The 15,671-nt window shown below is 43.6% G+C and overlaps 1 protein-coding gene across 1 annotated transcript in view; it reads right to left on the bottom strand.

Moving 5' to 3' along the window:
- LOXL2 (lysyl oxidase like 2) overlaps nt 1-13,541 on the bottom strand; it is an 80,808-nt gene extending 67,267 nt beyond the window's left edge. Inside the window, exon 1 of the mRNA XM_069766668.1 lies at nt 13,429-13,541. The gene's annotated coding sequence lies outside the window, so the exon portion shown is untranslated. The remainder of the gene's footprint in view (nt 1-13,428) is intronic.
- Between the last annotated feature and the right edge of the window lie 2,130 nt (nt 13,542-15,671).

Genomic DNA, 15,671 nt, shown 5'->3' with positions numbered 1-15,671 from the left:
AAGGTGCCATATACTATAAGTTGCCATATAACATAAGGTGCCATATACTATAAGTTGCCATATAACATAAGGTGCCATATACTATAAAATACCATATACAGTTAGGGCCAGAAATATTTGGACAGTGACACAAGTTTTGTTATTTTAGCTGTTTACAAAAACATGTTCAGAAATACAATTATATATATAATATGGGCTGAAAGTGCACACTCCCAGCTGCAATATGATAGTTTCCACATCCAAATCGGAGAAAGGGTTTAGGAATCATAGCTCTGTAATGCATAGCGTCCTCTTTTTCAAGGGACCAAAAGTAATTGGACAGTGGACTCTAAGGGCTGCAATTAACTCTGAAGGCGTCTCCCTCGTTAACCTGAAATCAATGAAGTAGTTAAAAGGTCAGGGGTGGATTCCAGGTGTGTGGTTTTTGCATTTGGAAGCTGTTGCTGTGAGCAGACAACATGCGGTCAAAGGAACTCTCAATTGAGGTGAAGCAGAACATCCTGAGGCTGAAAAAAAAGAAAAAAATCCATCAGAGAGATAGCAGACATGCTTGGAGTAGCAAAATCAACAGTTGGGTACATTCTGAGACAAAAGGAATTGACTGGTGAGCTTGGGAACTCAAAAAGGCCTGGGCGTCCACGGATGACAACAGTGGTGGATGATCGCCGCATACTTAATTTGGTGAAGAAGAACCCGTTCACAACATCAACTGAAGTCCAGAACACTCTCAGTGAAGTAGGTGTATCTGTCTCTAAGTCAACAGTAAAGAGAAGACTCCATGACAGTAAATACAAAGGGTTCACATCTAGATGCAAACCATTCATCAATACCAAAAATAGACAGGCCAGAGTTAAATTTGCAGAAAAACACCTCAAGAAGCCAGCTCAGTTCTGGAAAAGTATTCTATGGACAGATGAGACAAAGATCAACCTGTACCAGAATGATGGGAAGAAAAAAGTTTGGAGAAGAAAGGGAACGGCACATGATCCAAGGCACACCACATCCTCTGTAAAACATGGTGGAGGCAACGTGATGGCATGGGCATGCATGGCTTTCAATGGCACTGGGTCACTTGTGTTTATTGATGACATAAGAGCAGACAAGAGTAGCCGGATGAATTCTGAAGTGTACCGGGATATACTTTCAGCCCAGATTCAGCCAAATGCTGCAAAGTTGATTGGACGACGCTTCATAGTACAGATGGACAATGACCCCAAGCATACAGCCAAAGCTACCCAGGAGTTCATGAGTGCCAAAAAGTGGAACATTCTGCAATGGCCAAGTCAATCTCCAGATCTAAACCCAATTGAGCATGCATTTCACTTGCTCAAATCCAGACTTAAGACGGAAAGACCCACAAACAAGCAAGACCTGAAGGCTGCGGCTGTAAAGGCCTGGCAAAGCATTAAGAAGGAGGAAACCCAGCGTTTGGTGATGTCCATGGGTTCCAGACTTAAGGCAGTGATTGCCTCCAAAGGATTTGCAACAAAATATTGAAAATAAAAATATTTTGTTTGGGTTATGTTTATTTGTCCAATTACTTTTGACCTCCTAAAATGTGGAGTGTTTGTAAAGAAATGTGTACAATTCCTACATTTTCTATCAGATATTTTTGTTCAACCCTTCAAATTAAACGTTACAATCTGCACTTGAATTCTGTTGTAGAGGTTTCATTTCAAATCCAATGTGGTGGCATGCAGAGCCCAACTCGCGAAAATTGTGTCACTGTCCAAATATTTCTGGCCCTAACTGTACCATAAGGTGCCATACACTAACAGGGTCCATGTGCTATAAAGTACCATATACAATAAGATGCTATATGCGAAAAAGGTACCATATACTATAAGGAGCCATATACAATAAGGTGCCATATACTGTAAGGTGCTATCTATCTATATAATCGTCTAAGTGGTACTTCCGGCTGTCTGTCTGTCTGTTTGTCTGTCTGTGACGGAAATCCCGCGTCGCTGATTTGTCGTGGCCGAGAGGCCGTGACCAATCAGCGACAGGCTTAATCCGGCCGCGAATTGGACCCTCGCTACTCTCCTCCAGTCAGTTCCCCCTCCCTACTCCCCTCCAGTCAGCGCCAGTGTGTCGCCCCATCCCGGACCAACTTTTTACTATTGATGCTGCCTTTGCAGCATCAATAGTAAAAAGATATAATGTTAAAAATAATAAAAAAAATAAAAATTGTGCTATTCTCACCTTCCGCCGTCCACCGATGCGCGCGATGCTGCCGCCGGCATCGCGCGCATCGGCACAGCTTCGGTGGACGACGGAGGGTGAGTATATAAAAAAAATTTATTTTAATTTTTTTTTTAACAGGGATATGGTGCTCACACTGCCATATACTATGTGGGCTGTGTTATATACTGCGTGGGCTGTGTTATATACTGCGTGGGCTGTGTTATATACTACGTGGGCTGTGCTATATACTACGTGGGCTGTGTTACATACTACATGGGCTGTGTTATATACTGCGTGGGCTGTGTTATATACTGTGTGGGCTGTGTCATATACTGCGTGGCCTGTGCTATATAATACGTGGGCTGTGTTATATACTGCCTGGCTGCTATATACTACATGGGCAGTGTTGTATACTGCATGGCCTGTGTTATTTACTACGTGGCCTGTGTTATATACTGTGTGGGCTGTGCTATATATTACATGAGCTGTGCTATATATTACGTGGGCTGTGTTATATACTACGTGGCTGCTATATACTACGTGGCTGCTATATACTAGATAGGGGGCGAGGTGAGGAGGTGGTGTGTGAGTGGGAGGCGCTGAATGTCCAGTCTGTTAGGTATGATGAGATCCAGGATAGGGCCAAGTCTGTGATGCCAAGGGATGAGAGGGTCTGTAATAATAGGGAATGGTCCACTGTGTCAAAGGCAGCCGACAGGTCCAGGAGGAGGAGGACAGAGTAGTGTTGCTTGCTCTTGGCGATTAAGAGGTCATTGGTGACCTTAGTTAGGGCAGTTTTAGTGGAGTGGTGTGACCGGAAGCCAGATTGTAAGCGGTCGAAGAGGGAGCAAGAAGAGAGATGGGAGGACAGTTCAAGGTAGACGTGTTGTTCCAGTAGCTTGGAGGCATAGGGGAGAAGTGATATAGGGCGATAGCTAGATACAGAGGATGGGTCAAGAGAGGGCTTTTTGAGGATAGGTGTGATGGAGGCATGTTTAAAGCTTGAGGGGAAAACACCAGTTGTTAGTGATAGGTTGTAGAGATGGGATAGGGTTGGGATGAAGACTGTGGTGAGGTTTGGGATGAAGTGGGATGGGATCGGGTCAAGTGCACAGGTGGTGAGATGTGATCTTGAGAGTAGAGTGGAGAGTCGATCTTCTGTAATGGTGGAGAAGTTGGTTTTGGAGGTGGAGGGCTGGGAAGTCGGGAGGAAGGGCTCCGGGGGTTGTTGACCAAAACGGTCTCTGATGTTATCAATCTTCTGCTTGAAAAATGAGGCAAAGTCTTCAGCTGAGATGAGTGGGGAGGGAGGAGGTGCTGGGGGACGGAGGAGAGAGTTGAAGGTGTTGAATAACTGTTTAGGGTTGTGAGACGGGGAGGATATGAGAGATGAGAAGTAGGTTTGTTTAGCTGTGGCGAGTGTGGTCTTGAAAGTAGTGAGGGACTGTTTGAATGCGATGAAGTGCTCGTTGGAGTGGGATCTTTTCCATCTGCGCTCAGCAGCCCTGGAAGCTCGCCTCAGTTCTTTGGTCAGGCTGGTGTGCCAGGGTTGTCTGTTGATTTTGTGAGCTTTGGTATGTGTGAGTGGGGCAGCAGATTCCAAAGCTACAGCTATTGTGTTGTTATATAGAGCTGCAGCGTCATCCGCATTGTGTAAGGAACTTATATCTGTGAGAGGGAGGAGGAATTCAGAGAATGAATGTAGGTCAAGGTGTTTAAGATTTCTGCAAGGGTGTGAAAGTTTGTGGGGTGGGAATTGTAGACATGGAGTGGAGAGGGAAGAGAATGTGAGAAGGTTGTGGTCAGAGAGAGGAAGAGGTGAGTTAGAGAGGTTAGATAGAGAGCAGAGGTCCAGTGTGTGGCCATCTTTGTGAGTGGCTGTAGAAGACCATTGAGAGAGGCCGAAGGAGGAAGTTAGAGATAGAAGTTTAGTGGCAGCTGAGAGGGAAGTGTCAATGGGGATGTTGAAGTCGCCCATGATGATAGTAGGGATGTCCGCGGAAAGGAAATGAAGTAGCCAGGTGGTGAAGTGGTCAAAGATGGTGGTGGCTGGCCCTGGGGGGCGGTAGATGACAGCCAGTTGGAGGTTGGAGGGGGAGTAGATGCGCAGAGTGCACCTCAAAGGAAGGGAGGGTTACAGAGGGTGGCAGTGGGATTGGGGTGAAGGAGCAGGTATCTGACAGGAGAAAACCAACTCCTCTGCCATGTTTGCTGCTGGGGCGGGGGGTGTGAGAAAGGTGGAAGCCACCATACGAAAGTGCAGCAGGAGAGGCTATAAGGTGCTATATACTATAAGGTTCCATATGCTATAAGGTGCCATATACAATAAGGTGCCATATACTATAAGGTATCATATGCTGTAAGGTGTCATATACCATAAGGTGCCATATACTATAAGGTGCCATATACAATACGGTGCCATATACAATACGGTGCCATATACAATAAGGTGCCATATACAATAAGGTGCCATATACCATAAGGTACTATATACCATAAGGTACCATATACTATAAGGTGCTATATACCATAAGGTGCCATATACTATAAGGTACTATATACCATAAGGTACCATATACTATAAGGTGCTATATACCATAAGGTGCCATATACTATAAGGTGCTATATAACATAAGGTGCCATATACTATAAGGTACTATATACCATAAGGTGCCATATACTATAAGGTGCTATATAACATAAGGTGCCATATACTATAAGGTGCTATATACCATAAGGTGCCATATACTATAAGGTGCTATATACCATAAGGTGCCATATACTATAAGGTGCTATATAACATAAGGTGCCATATACTATAAGGTGCTATATACCATAAGGTGCCATATACTATAAGGTGCTATATACCATAAGGTGCCATATACTATAAGGTGCTATATATTATAAGGTGCTATATACCATAAGGTGCCATATACTATAAGGTGCTATATACCATAAGGTGCCATATACTATAAGGTGCCATATACTATAAGGTGCTATATAACATAAGGTGCCATATACTATAAGGTGCTATATACCATAAGGTGCCATATACTATAAGGTGCTATATACCATAAGGTGCCATATACTATAAGGTGCTATATACCATAAGGTGCCATATACTATAAGGTGCTATATACCATAAGGTGCCATATACTATAAGGTGCTATATACCATAAGGTGCCATATACTATAAGGTGCTATATACCATAAGGTGCCATATACTATAAGGTGCTATATACCATAAGGTGCCATATACTATAAGGTGCTATATACCATAAGGTGCCATATACTATAAGGTGCTATATACCATAAGGTGCCATATACTATAAGGTGCTATATACCATAAGGTGCCATATACTATAAGGTGCTATATACCATAAGGTGCCATATACTATAAGGTGCTATATACCATAAGGTGCCATATACTATAAGGTGCTATATAACATAAGGTGCCATATACTATAAGGTGCTATATACCATAAGGTGCCATATACTATAAGGTGCTATATACCATAAGGTGCCATATACTATAAGGTGCTATATATTATAAGGTGCTATATACCATAAGGTGCCATATACTATAAGGTGCTATATACCATAAGGTGCCATATACTATAAGGTGCCATATACTATAAGGTGCTATATAACATAAGGTGCCATATACTATAAGGTGCTATATACCATAAGGTGCCATATACTATAAGGTGCTATATACCATAAGGTGCCATATACTATAAGGTGCTATATACCATAAGGTGCCATATACTATAAGGTGCTATATACCATAAGGTGCCATATACTATAAGGTGCTATATACCATAAGGTGCCATATACTATAAGGTGCTATATACCATAAGGTGCCATATACTATAAGGTGCTATATACCATAAGGTGCCATATACTATAAGGTGCTATATACCATAAGGTGCCATATACTATAAGGTGCTATATACCATAAGGTGCCATATACTATAAGGTGCTATATACCATAAGGTGCCATATACTATAAGGTGCTATATACCATAAGGTGCCATATACTATAAGGTGCTATATACCATAAGGTGCCATATACTATAAGGTGCTATATACCATAAGGTGCTATATACCATAAGGTGCCATATATTATAAGGTGCTATATACCATAAGGTGCCATATACTATAAGGTGCTATATACCATAAGGTGCTATATACCATAAGGTGCCATATACTATAAGGTGCTATATACCATAAGGTGCCACATACTATAAGGTGCTATATACCATAAGGTGCCATATACTATAAGGTGCTATATACCATAAGGTGCCATATACTATAAGGTGCTATATACCATAAGGTGCCATATATTATAAGGTGCTATATACCATAAGGTGCCACATACCATAAGGTGCCATATACTATAAGGTGCTATATACCATAAGGTGCCATATACTATAAGGTGCTATATACCATAAGGTGCTATATACCATAAGGTGCCATATATTATAAGGTGCTATATACCATAAGGTGCCATACACCTTGAGGGACACAGGCAGGATATTTACTATCCTTACACCGAGTCCGAGACCCTGACTGTGACCTCAGGGGAATCTGAAGAATTTAAATCTTTGATTATGAAGAACATTTCTTATGAGGATTGTTATGATCAGCTTCATCCTCAGAGGAGAATCTGTGGGAGCCCTCTGCAGAGCATCACTCATCAAAAGACAGCAACATCTGCAGAGCATCAATGTTGTGGGAAGATCATTAGGTAAACATCACTTAAAAGTGGCAACGCTCACCATAAGCTGCATCACTTCTGCAGAGCATCGCTCCAAACAAGAAGTGGCACGTACACTTCATTTCTTATATCATGTATAACAGCTGCAGAGCGTCACTCCATACACGTGATATACATATATACACTTCACAGATCTGCAATCGCTGCAGCTTATTGCTCAGTTCAAGTGACACACAGACGCCACTGACAATGACCTGGGTAACCCCCGCAGAGCATCAAATCATGGTCACTGCAGAGCATTACTCCAGTAACGTGTCATACACATTTATAAGAAGCCACATGTTCTCCTGTTCATAAGCAGAGCATCACCTAATACAAGTGACAAATACTGCTGGCTTCCCACAAACAATGCGCCCTCTGCAGAGCATTACTCGCCATAAACTATATACCTGCTGCAGAGCATTACTCACCATAAACTATATACCCGCTGCAGAGCATTACTCGCCATAAACTATATACCTGCTGCAGAGCATTACTCGCCATAAACTATATACCTGCTGCAGAGCATTACTCGCCATAAACTATATACCTGCTGCAGAGCATTACTCGCCATAAACTATATACCTGCTGCAGTGCATTACTCGCCATAAACTGTATATACCTGCTGCAGAGCATTACTCGCCATAAACTATATACCTGCTGCAGAGCATTACTCGCCATAAACTATATACCTGCTGCAGTGCATTACTCGCCATAAACTGTATATACCTGCTGCAGAGCATTACTCGCCATAAACTATATACCTGCTGCAGAGCATTACTCGCCATAAACTATATACCTGCTGCAGTGCATTACTCGCCATAAACTGTATATACCTGCTGCAGAGCATTACTCGCCATAAACTATATACCTGCTGCAGAGCATTACTCGCCATAAACTATATACCTGCTGCAGAGCATTACTCGCCATAAACTATATACCTGCTGCAGAGCATTACTCACCATAAACTATATACCTGCTGCAGAGCATTACTCGCCATAAACTATATACCCGCTGCAGAGCATCACTCGCAATAAACTGTATACCTGCTGCAGAGCATTACTCGCCATAAACTGTATATACCTGCTGCAGAGCATTACTCACCATAAACTATATACCTGCTGCAGAGCATTACTCGCCATAAACTATATACCTGCTGCAGAGCATTACTCGCCATAAACTATATACCTGCTGCAGAGCATTACTCGCCATAAACTATATACCTGCTGCAGAGCATTACTCGCCATAAACTATATACCCGCTGCAGAGCATCACTCGCAATAAACTGTATACCTGCTGCAGAGCATTACTCGCCATAAACTGTATATACCTGCTGCAGAGCATTACTCGCCATAAACTGTATATACCTGCTGCAGAGCATTACTCACCATAAACTATATACCCGCTGCAGAGCATTACTCGCCATAAACTATATACCTGCTGCAGAGCATTACTCTCCATAAACTATATACGTGCTGCAGAGCATTACTCGCCATAAACTATATACCTGCTGCAGAGCATTACTCGCCATAAACTGTATATACCTGCTGCAGAGCATTACTCACCGTAAACTATATACCCTCTGCAGAGCATTACTCACCATAAACTATATACCCGCTGCAGAGTATTACTCGCCATAAACTATATACCTGCTGCAGAGCATTACTCGCCATAAACTATATACCCGCTGCAGAGCATTACTCGCCATAAACTATATACCTGCTGCAGAGCATTACTCGCCATAAACTATATACCCGCTGCAGAGCATTACTCACCGTAAACTATATACCCTCTGCAGAGTATTACTCGCCATAAACTATATACCTGCTGCAGAGCATTACTCGCCATAAATTATATACCTGCTGCAGAGCATTACTCGCCATAAACTATATACCTGCTGCAGAGCATTACTCGCCATAAATTATATACCTGCTGCAGAGCATTACTCGCCATAAACTACAGTTGTGGCCAAAAGTATTGACACCCCTGCAATTCTGTCAGATAATACTCAGTTTCTTCCTGAAAATGATTGCAATCACATATTCTTTGGTATTATTATCTTCATTTAATTTGTCTTAAATGAAAAAATACAAAAAGAATTGTCCTAAAGCCAAACTGGCTATAATTCCACACGAAATGTAAAAAAGGGGGTGGACAAAAGTATTGGCACTGTTCGAAAAATCATGTGATGCTTCTCTAATTTGTGTAATTACCAGCACCTGTAACTTACCTGTGGCACCTAACAGGTGTTGGCAATAACTAAATCACACTTGCAGCCAGTTGACATGGATTAAAGTTGACTCAACCTCTGTCCTATGTCCTTGTGTGTACCACATTGAGCATGGAGAAAAGAAAGAAGACCAAAGAACTGTCTGAGGACTTGAGAAACCAAATTGTGAGGAAGCATGAGCAATCTCAAGGCTACAAGTCCATCTCCAAAGACCTGAATGTTCCTGTGTCTACCGTGCGCAGTGTCATCAAGAAGTTTAAAGCCCATGGCACTGTGGCTAACCTCCCTAGATGTGGACGGAAATGAGAAATTGACAAGAGATTTCAACGCAAGATTGTGCGGATGTTGGATAAAGAACCTCGACTAACATCCAAACAAGTTCAAGCTGCCCTGCAGTCCGAGGGTACAACAGTGTCAACCCGTACTATCCGTCGGCGTCTGAATGAAAAGGGATTGTATGATAGGAGACCCAGGAAGACCCCACTTCTTACCCCGAGACATAAAAAAGCCAGGCTGGAGTTTGCCAAAACTTACCTGAAAAAGCCTAAAACGTTTTGGTAGAATGTTCTCTGGTCAGATGAGACAAAAGTAGAGCTTTTTGGGCAAAGGCATCAACATAGAGTTTATAGGAGAAAAAAAGAGGCATTCAAAGAAAAGAACACGGTCCCTACAGTCAAACATGGTGGAGGTTCCCTGATGTTTTGGGGTTGCTTTGCTGCCTCTGGCACTGGACTGCTTGACCGTGTGCATGGCATTATGAAGTCTGAAGACTACCAACAAATTTTGCAGCATAATGTAGGGTCCAGTGTGAGAAAGCTGGGTCTCCCTCAGAGGTCATGGGTCTTCCAGCAGGACAATGACCCAAAACACACTTCAAAAAGCACTAGAAAATGGTTTGAGAGAAAGCACTGGAGACTTCTAAGGTGGCCAGCAATGAGTCCAGACCTGAATCCCATAGAACACCCGTGGAGAGATCTAAAAATGGCAGTTTGGAGAAGGCACCCTTCAAATATCAGGGACCTGGAGCAGTTTGCCAAAGAAGAATGGTCTAAAATTCCAGCAGAGCTTTGTAAGAAACTCATTGATGGTTACCGGAAGTGGTTGGTCGCAGTTATTTTGGCTAAAGGTTGTGCAACCAAGTATTAGGCTGAGGGTGCAAATACTTTTGTCTGGCCCATTTTTGGAATTTTGTGTGAAATGATCAATGTTTTGCTTTTTACTTCATTCTCTTTTGTGTTTTTTCATTTAAGACAAATTATATGAAGATAATAATACCAAAGAATTTGTGTTTGAAATCATTTTCAGGAAGAAACTGAGTATTATCTGACAGAATTGCAGGGGTGTCAATACTTTTGGCCATGACTGTATATACCTGCTGCAGAGCATTACTCGCCATAAACTATATACCTGCTGCAGAGCATTACTCGCCATAAACTATATACCTGCTGCAGAGCATTACTCGCCATAAACTATATACCTGCTGCAGAGCATTACTCGCCATAAACTATATACCTACTGCAGAGCATTACTCACCATAAACTATATACCTGCTGCAGAGCATTACTCACCACAAACTATATACCTGCTGCAGAGCATTACTCGCCATATACTATATACCTGCTGCAGAGCATTACTCGCCATAAACTATATACACACTGCAGAGCATTACTCGCCATAAACTATATACCTGCTGCAGAGCATTACTCGCCATAAACTATATACACGCTGCAGAGCATTACTCGCCATAAACTATATACCTGCTGCAGAGCATTACTCGCCATAAACTATATACACGCTGCAGAGCATTACTCGCCATAAACTATATACCTGCTGCAGAGCATTACTCGCCATAAACTATATATACCCGCTGCAGAGCATTGCTCGCCATAAACTATATACCTGCTGCAGAGCATTACCCTACTAAAGCGACGTCTACATGTCATTCACCACAGCTGTAGATCATCGCCCTTGTGCAAGTGACTTTACTCATCACAAACTATATTACTTCTGCAGAGCATCACTTCAGACAAGTCACGTACAAATAGAGCAAGGAGCATCACTTATCTGTCATAGCTGGATGTCACTCCCCGAGTACATGCCTCCATGACACCTGCAGAGCATCTCTCCACCCATATAATGTATAACAGTGTATATCACTGTGTCAATGTGATATCTGCAGAGCATCTCTTCACTCATATAATAATAACAGTTTATCTCAGCATGTCCATATCACATCTGCAGAGCATCTCTGCACCCATATATAACATTGCATCTCATCATGACAATGTGACCGCTGCAGAGCTTCACTCCACCCATGTATAACAGTGTATCTCACCATGTCCATTTAACATCCGCAGAGCATCTCTCCACCCATATAATGTATAACAGTGTTTATCACTGTCAATGTGATATCTGCAGAGCATCTCTTCACTCATATAATAACAGTGTATATCACATGTCCAAATAAAATCTGCAGAGCATCTCTCCTCCATTTATAACAGTGTATCTCAAAAGTCTATACAACATCTGCAGAGCATCTCTCCACCCATATGACATTGCATCTCAGCGTGCCCATATAACATCTGCAGAGCATCTCTACCCCATATATAACAGTGTATCTCACCATGTCATATAACATCTGCAGAGCATTTCTTCCCCATATATAACAGTGTATCTCACATGCCTATATAACATCTGCAGAGCATCTCTCCACCCATAGATAACAATGTATCTCAATTGGCCATATAAAATCTGCAGAACATCTCTCCACCCATGTATAACAGTGTATCTCACCATGTCCATAAAACATCTGCAGAGCATCTCTCCCCCATAGGTAACAATGTAACACTGCAGATCCTCTCTCCCCATAGATAACAATGTAACATCTGCAGAGCATCTCTCCCCCATAGATAACAATGTAACATCTGCAGAGCCTCTCTCCCCATAGATAACAATGTAACAGCTGCAGAGCATCTCTCCCCCATAGATAACAATGTAACATCCGCAGATCATCTCTCCCCCACAGATAACAATGTAGCATCCGCAGAGCACCTCACCCCATAGATAACAATGTAACATCTGCAGAGCATATCTACCCCATAGATAACAATGTAACAGCTGCAGAGCATCTCTCCCCATAGATAACAATGTAACACTGCAGAGCATCTCTCCCCCATAGATAACAATGTAACATATGCAGAGCATCTCTCCCCCATAGATAACAATGTAACATCTGCAGAGCATCTCTCCCCCATAGAAAACAATGTAACATCTGCAGAGCATCTCTCCCCATAGATAACAATGTAACATCTGCAGAGCATCTCTCCCCCATAGATAACAATGTAACATCTGCAGAGCATCTCTCCCCATAGATAACAATGTAACATCTGCAGAGCATCTCTCCCCCATAGATAACAATGTAACATCTGCAGAGCATCTCTCCCCCATAGAAAACAATGTAACATCTGCAGAGCATCTCTCCCCATAGATAACAATGTAACATCTGCAGAGCATCTCTCCCCCATAGATAACAATGTAACATCTGCAGAGCATCTCTCCCCCATAGACAACAATGTAACCCTGCAGAGTATCTCTCCCCCATAGACAACACTGTAACCCTGCAGAGTATCTCTCCCCCATAGACAACAATGTAACACCTGCAGAGCATCTCTCCCCCATAGATAACAATGTAACATCTGCAGAGCATCTCTCCCCCATAGACAACAATGTAACATCTGCAGAGCATCTCTCCCCCATAGACAACAATGTAACATCTGCAGAGCATCTCTCCCCATAGACAACGATGTAACCCTGCAGAGCATCTCTCCCCCATAGACAACAATGTAACCCTGCAGAGCATCTCTCCCCCATAGACAACAATGTAACATCTGCAGAGCATCTCTCCCCCATAGACAACAATGTAACATCTGCAGAGCATCTCTCCCCATAGACAACGATGTAACCCTGCAGAGCATCTCTCCCCCATAGACAACAATGTAACCCTGCAGAGCATCTCTCCCCCATAGACAACAATGTAACATCTGCAGAGCATCTCTCCCCCATAGACAACAATGTAACATCTGCAGAGCATCTCTCCCCATAGACAACAATGTAACCCTGCAGAGCATCTCTCCCCCATAGACAACAATGTAACCCTGCAGAGCCTCTCCTGTAATGGACCTTGCAGGCTGTCCTGGGCTCTGGTAGGGCCACTACTCTCTCCCTCCACCCCATAGGCTGAGTGCACACTCACAAGTCCTCAGCAGCCCCCACAGATCCTGCCTCTGCTCAGTGCTGGGGTGATGAGGGTCCCTGGTTGTGTTATGGAGGTTTCCTCTGAAGTCTCTAACTTTCCAGCACACTTTTTGAACTCCCTCCCTGTCCCCTCCTCTCCCAGCCCCCAGCAGACTCCCATCCTAACCAGTGAGCTCATGGCTGGGAGCTGTAATCTGAGTTTAGTAGCTGTGCAGGAGCCCACACACTGGCCCCTGAGGGGTTAATCATGGGTCCTCTGCTATTAATGTAAGTGGACAAAGAAATGTTCCAACTGAGGACAAACACAAAATAATGTCTGGTGTGAAACCTGAAGCTGCGCTGTGCCTGAGGGACCCAGATGTAGCAGAGCTGAATGTGTCGTGTAACACTGAGACGACATCCTCCGCTCTGCTACAGCGCTAATGCTGATCTAATATCAGTGATTGCCCCAATAATATCCTACTGTGTTCCACCACACAACAACCGCAGCTCTGCTACCGCAGACTCTCATAGGCCAGGTGCACACGAGCGTAATTACTGTCCAAGTGCGGTCCGGCAAAACATCAGATCGCACCCGGACCAATGTTATTCTATGGGGTTGTGCACATGTGCGATTTTTTTTTTTTCTCGCACAATGACTGTCCTAGGAAACAGTCGCAGCATTCCCCAGATTGATCTGATATTCAGAGCGCACTCGGCCATGTAAGTCACTGTGTGGGTGGGAAACATCAGAACGTACTCGGATGACTTATGAGTGCAGTACGATTTCTGCGCACTGACACGATGGAGAAGATGGAGACTTTTTTCTCTCCATCTTCTCATCTGAGAAAATCAGATCACACTGTAACCATTTGCATAGTTGATCTGATTTTCTCGGATGACAAAAAATACGTTCATGTGCACCAAGCCTTAGTATTACATCTGGTATCCATTGATCTATTTATCATCTATCTATATCTATCTATATTTATATCTATCATCAATCTATCTATCATCTATCGGTTCTCAAGGGGATGTCACGGTGGCTGACCCGGTCTGTGGCCCTCAGGAGGTCCGTTGTAAAAGGGAAAGGTCTTTACAGGGGAAATGTTCGTGACGCCACCTGTGGTATTCGGTCAGGGTGACCGACGTGGCTTAGGGGTCCGCTGGGGTAATGGCAGCTAGATGGTATACCTTCCCACAGGTGAACTATGTCTCCAGGGCTTCCCAGTGTGTAGATGGTGGATGGTGAGTGGCGCAGTGAAGAACGAGGACACAAGGTTGCAGTCTCTTTACCTTTACTGAAGGCTTCAGCATCCACAGTCCAGGGCACCAGATCACAGGGCAGGCAGAGTCCGGCCGGTTTGGAGGCAAATCCAGAGTCCCCTTGTCCAGGTAGAAATCAGTAGCCTTCCTCAAGCGCCTGGGTGTTGTAGTACCTTACTGCTGAGCCTCTCATAAGGTCCTCACAACTATTGTAGATGTTCTAGATGTTGTGTCTCTCTCTGTCCTCCAGATGGATAGGACAAACCCGTATGACCGGTGGCGTGAGGCGTTTTCCAGGGACTCTATCATGCCCCAGCCTTTAAGTGGTGCCACCTTGCCTCCTGGGTATAGGGCGGGCAGGTAACGTGGAATTAGCTGTCCTGACGGTCTCTGGAGCAAGGCATAAAGGACTGTTGCTCCCTCGGTGTTCCGGCTACCAGATCCTGTGCCTCAGAAGGAGGCAGCCTGTGTAGGGCAGAACTCCTTCTGGTCTCCTCTCCTTTTGCTATGACTTCTTCTCATTCTCTACAATACAGTTCTTTTTCAATGTCTCTTTCTTAGAAAGCTGCTGCACGTGGCACAGGCGCAGCTCGGTGGCCTTCTGTCTAGGCCTCTGACAGAATCCCACCCCTGTCAGGGACCAACTACCTGAGCGGAGCTCAGATAGCAACTAACTGGGAGAAGCCCAGCCAGCTTCTGTCTAACTTCCTTTCCAGACCACCAGTTTTACCTAATTGTGAAGAGTGCCCTAATAAATAGGAGCATTGCTCCCCCTGGTGGACTGGAGTGTGAATTGTGTTGTGTGTTGGTTTTACCTGGTAAAGAGATCTCCTTTATTGCCTCCAAACGTAACATCACTCCCACCTAGAGGAGAATGATATTACTCCAACGACCAGGACCCTGCATATCTATCTATCATCTATTATCTAGCTATCATCTATTATCTATCTATCATCTATTATCTATCCATCATTTATCTATTTTTTCAAGACCCTA

The sequence above is a fragment of the Ranitomeya imitator genome, chromosome 4 (genome assembly GCF_032444005.1).
Source record: "Ranitomeya imitator isolate aRanImi1 chromosome 4, aRanImi1.pri, whole genome shotgun sequence".
NCBI lineage: Eukaryota > Metazoa > Chordata > Amphibia > Anura > Dendrobatidae > Ranitomeya > Ranitomeya imitator.
Note: the sequence above shows the minus strand (reverse complement) of the source record. Positions and strands in the feature narration are given on the sequence as shown.